The 5,324-nt window shown below is 46.2% G+C and overlaps 1 long non-coding RNA gene across 1 annotated transcript; it reads right to left on the bottom strand.

The window, feature by feature from the left end:
• Positions 1-2,511, bottom strand: LOC144583558 (uncharacterized). The gene is made up of 2 exons (XR_013537408.1): positions 2,288-2,511; positions 1-1,743 (listed from the first exon to the last, which is right to left on the bottom strand). It is a non-coding gene; the product is annotated as an uncharacterized LOC144583558 (long non-coding RNA).
• Positions 2,512-5,324: the final 2,813 nt, after the last annotated feature.

Raw genomic sequence — 5,324 nt, 5'->3', positions numbered from 1 at the left:
TACAGGGAGACAAAATTTTAACAGAGGCTGATAGTTGTACAGTTTTGCTTAGTCAATTAACTTGTATTTATGATGGACTGGGAAAAATAATCTCTCCTTAGATATTGAATTGTCATATAACCAGAGGACCAAATTCTCGTGTGCACTTTTGCATGATTTCAGTGATAAGACACTATCAATTTAATACTGGTTCGTTTATTTATTTTATTTTGGCTTCCTCAGAATAGCTTAATGAGCTGTCACAAAGTCTGGACAGCATAAATGGCTCTGTGCTCTGAAAACAGCAATACTGAAAAATTGTTGTTACTCGTTTAGTCGTGTCCGACTCTTCGTGACCCCATGGACCAGAGCACGCCAGACCCTCTTGTCTTCCACTGCCTCCCGGAGTTGGGTCAAAAATACTGAAAATAGGCCTTCTTTAAAGCAAGATTAAACAACAGTACTGTATTGCAGAAACATTGCATTCAGTCTTCAGTAAGTGAAAGTGGTAAGCAGATCACAATCGTCTGAAGCCAAAGTAGTTCTGTACCTATTTAAGAAAGCAAAGCGAAGTGTGCTGCTTATATACTTCTGCATAGTGTTTAAACAACTCTCCGGGTGGTTTACAATTTAATTATACAGGCTATGCTCTTGCCCAAGCGACCTGGGAATTTAGTTTACCAACCTCAGAAGGACTAAATCAATCTCAAACCAGCTACCTGAACCCAGGATCAAACTCTAGTCGAGACCGGTCTTGACTGCAGTACTACAATTTAACCACTGCCACGAGGCTTCTTTCCTGTACTCTTGTAGGCAGTTGGCTATCTCGGGATTCAGTCGAAATCATTTCATGGCAGTAATGTATGGGATAGTGGTGTGAATCACACAGAACTCAGTTGAATTTATTTCTAGTGTTTGAGGTCCTAGAGTAAAACGTCGTAAATAGGAATATGCTTGTCTAAAGAGAGAAAAATTAAAACAGGGTTTACGTACGAAAATAAATGAAATTCAGAGAATCATTATTCATTTTTTTAAAAAAGTGCTTGGATTTATAAGCATTTTTTCAAGGACAAAAATATAATTAAGAGTTCGTAGGAGATCATATTAACAAAAAAATCCTAGTTGTCCTGATATTGCAGGTTAAATTACAGATTTTCTTCCCGTAACTCCTTTAATTTTCTTTCGTATTCAAAGTGAACAAAATTAAAAGTCTATTAACTTGCTCTCGTTTGAATATGTGTTTTGTTCTTGTGTTTTGGCTGTTAACAGTGTCGGCTTCTGGTTAGGCAGGAATAAAGATATTTATGTGCCAAATCTGTAAATTAACCAAGCGATTCAGTTGGGGACGCGAATCTGACATCTCAGTTAAAAAAGTTGGAAATAAATTCTATGGAAATTAGGTTCCCTAGAGATCTCCTTTCAAACGAAATACGCGGTTGGTGCAGCATCAGAATCCCGATGACTCCTACTGATATGAGTTCATCAGATGAAACCTACAGTATTTATACTCCAGGCGTAGGGTTTTGGCTGCAGATCCCGTTGGAGGTGTAGCGAGGCAGAAAGGAAACTTCCTTAGCATGCGGAGCGGCTGAGAGAGCAAAGTCTGTTTAGCCTCGGAGCAGACCTCAGGACCACCTCATTAAGCCTAGTTTCCCGACTTCCTGTTTCCGCTATCCCCGAATTTGTTTAACCTCCTAGTTTAATGATGAAGAGTTCTGCAGATCTTGAAACCTTGCGTGTTGTTGTGGCCCATGGATGCCAAAGCTAGCAGAAGAAACAGAACAATCAATGAATTGGTTGGTTCTAGAAACAGTATTGGCCAAGTGTGGATTTTATTTTAATCCCTGCACGAACACAGGTGTTGTTTGTTTGCTTTTGCTTGTTTGCTTCAGAGTTTCTTGAACAAGCTCAATAAGATGTGAAATGTAACCCTCTGCGTGTCTATTGAAAAAACCATCCCATACTTCAAATGGGGCTGCACTTAGGTGCCAATAGGATTGCGGCCTTATGAAACCCCGATAAACATTTTAACTCCGATTTCAAAGAGAGAGAGAGAGTCCAGCTTTTTCTACGTGCGCCTGCTGGGAGAGGGGGATACTCTGCCGGTGCCGCAGAGCCCGGCGTTGTAATGGGAATCGCAAGCCTTGCCTGATGGAGTCCAAGGCGCTTCCTCTGGCTCTGACAGAAGTAATTCGCGCAGAAAAGAGCGAGAGCAGGTCTGGACTCTTTTCTGTGGAAGCCGGTTTGAATGTGATTGTAAAGAAGTGGGAAGCGCACAACAAACCATCCAGAAGCCAGCGATCCTAACCTCTTTCACGCACTCCCCTTTGGTCTCCACAGTTTAGGAAAACGAGTCCATAGCATAGGCGGACCCTGGCCTTCCTTTGCCCCCCCCCCCCTTAACTGTCGGGTGGCGACTTGCCAAGAAAAGCCTTTCCTGGCCCAGCCTTGCCTTGGAGGTTCCCGAGGTTGAACGGAGACTCTAAACCAGGGGTGGCCAACCTTGGGTAACCCCGGTGTTTTTGAACTGCAATTCCCAGAAATCTCGGCCAGCACAGCTGGTGCGGAAGGTGGCTTTTGGGAACGGCAGTCCAAGAACACCTGCGGAGAACGAGGGCCCTACACCGCGTCAAGCTGAGGGCTCCCCTTTCAGACACGCGGAACTGGGCGTGTGGGAGAGGAGCCTCCTTCGGTCTCTTCACTCTCGGCGCCTTCCTGAGAAAGGCGGGGTAGACACGGCCTCCGTCGCTCAGCCGACGGCATTAGCGGCAGCCCTGAGGTCTAGCCGCTTAAGAAGGAGGCCGTAGGCCGTGTTAGGCCGCCTGCGGGGAAGACAGCAAAAAGCCCGGTGCAGCCTTTACGTAATGGCGTGCCTTGGACGGCAGCCCCTTTCTTCAGATGCACCTGAAGAGAGAGATGGGCTGCGGTCCCCCGAAGCTGACGCCGAATCAAACTCGGCAGCCTTCAAGGTGCCACAGAGCTCTTTGTTATGTGCCTACTCAGAAGCAGGTCCCGCTGATTCCAGTGATTCTTGACTGTCAGGTAGGTGGGTGCAGGGGGGCAGATTTAACGTTGGTTGGCCGACTGTGCCTTTAACACTCCAGGATTCTTCATGCATCTTAGACTCACCGGGAAACCTTGAGGCCCCCGGTGATATAAGATGGCATCGGGAGCCCTGGCTTTGATGTTTGAACCGCGATAATTGATTCAGACGTGGACGATGAACATGCAAGGCTGAGCTTCTAGAAAAGCCAAGGCTCCGAATTGCCAGATTGTCAAAAACGGCTTGCGCTTCACAAAGGAAAACGACTCCGTGGACTGATGTTTTTTCTACTTAAATAATTAAATCCTTCGTGGAGTGTGGTGGAGTCGTTGAAAACAAGCACCTGGGAAATTAAGACTGACTCGGGCGGCACCGGAATCAGGCTGGCCGCTTACCGTACGTACTAGGAGCTTTAAGCGCCGCTTGGCCCCAAGAGAGACGCAGCGGGCGCCAGGGCCGGCGCCGCCTCCACAGCTCAAGGCGCAGGCGCTCTCCCCGCGCCCAGAGAAAAAGGCGGCAATATTTGGGGGTGGGGGGCGCAGCAGCAGCAGCAGGAGGAAGAACCCAGGCAAGGAGGCGCGCAAACGGCGACAAGGGAAATTCACTCACTCACTCACTCACTCACTCACTGAGAGAGCGAGCGAGCGAGCAGCTCCACGTTATTCGCTCCCCTCAGCCTGAAAAGCAAGCTCGGACCCCGACAAGCAATGATGGCAGGTATCCGGCAGCTATCAGGTAAAACGCCTGGAATTTCGCCGCCTGGGTGAGGGATTGTTCCCGCCATCACAGACACCCTTCCCACTCGCCCCTTCTCACTTCATGGCCTGGAGGTTTCCAGGACTTGTCTCCTAGATGGCAGTCGGAATGTTGCCTTTTAAAAAATTAATTCGCTGAGGATGATGGTTGGAAACAGAGAAACCAATTTGCAGTTGATGTTGGGAGGAGCATAATTTATTTTGGTGTGTTACCCATTGTTAGATGGTCAAGCAATCTAGATGTAAATTTCTAAGGGGAAGGGCCTTCCGCACACAAACTAACTTGTTTACCTGTTTGTTTGCATACTAACCAATTAGAGGGAGTTTGTTGTTCCCGGGCTAGGGAGGATGCACCTCTATTTCCAGCCCTTCTGCCATGAGGTGTTTAGACCTCCATTGTTGTTACCATTCTCGCACACGCTTTTCACCTGGGAAGATGTAACACCTCCAGGCTGGCTCTCTGAGCCTGGAGATCTCTCCAGCCACGTGGGCCAAGGAGAAGAACATTGTCTTTTGCTACCTTTCTCTTTCTGTATCGACCTGAAACCTTCTGAATGCTTATCCATGTGAGTACAATATAGAATTCTTTCTCTAATACAAAAAAGGCCTCCTGAGTGTTATTTTTGAGTGCTAGTGTTTCGTGAGGGGCGGGTAGTCAAAGGGAACTTCTAGCTAATTCTGCCCAATCAGCTGGCGCTTCCTGCTGCGCTTTTTCGTGGAATTCAAGCGAGTTCCCACAACTCTCAACACCAATGACTTATTCCCGTTCTGAATCCTTGGAAACCATAAGACTTGCAGATACCTGTACTTTTTGTTTTCACTGCTGCCCCCTAGTAGCACGTTTTGTTACTGTCACCTTCAAAATCATTCTTTTTTGAGGTAGTTACAAAAGTTGCTTTCCTCAATCCTTAACTTGCCACATGCATTGGATTCTGCGTGTCATAATTTGATGCAGGCGGCTTGCAGGATTTCTGCTGCAAGGCATATATAAACTGCTTGGTTGGGAAATGCTGTTCTTAAAAAAAATCATGCAGTTTAATAAGTTACTCCTTTAAGTTTTTTCTTCTTCAAGGAGCTGCCTGCTCTTTCTATTTCCACCTAACTTCATCAATATATATGATATTTACTCACCCTTTAAACACAATTATTTGTCTGGATTGAATAAGGGATACAATATTTGTTCCAGTTAGAGAATGCTGCAGTATTGAAATAGAGTGTGGTAATTAAAAAGGTTTCAGAGGAAAGTGATGACAAACCTAGACAGCATCTTAAAAAGCAGAGACATCACCTTGCTGACAAAGGTCCGCATAGTCAAAGCTATGTTTTTCCAGTAGTGATGTATGGAAGTAAGAGCTGGACCATAAAGAAGGCTGACTGCCGAAGAATTGATGTTTTTGAACTGTGGTGCTGGAGGAGACTTCTGAGAGTCTCCTGGACTGCAAGGAGAACAAACCTATCAATTCTGAAGGAAATCAATCCTGAGCGGTCACTGGAAGGACAGGTCCTGAAGCTGAGGCTGTAATACTCTGGCCATCTAATGAGAAGAC

The sequence above is a fragment of the Pogona vitticeps genome, chromosome 1, assembly GCF_051106095.1.
Source record: "Pogona vitticeps strain Pit_001003342236 chromosome 1, PviZW2.1, whole genome shotgun sequence".
Taxonomy (NCBI): Eukaryota; Metazoa; Chordata; class Lepidosauria; order Squamata; family Agamidae; genus Pogona; species Pogona vitticeps.
This window is presented reverse-complemented; position numbering and strand designations above follow the sequence as displayed.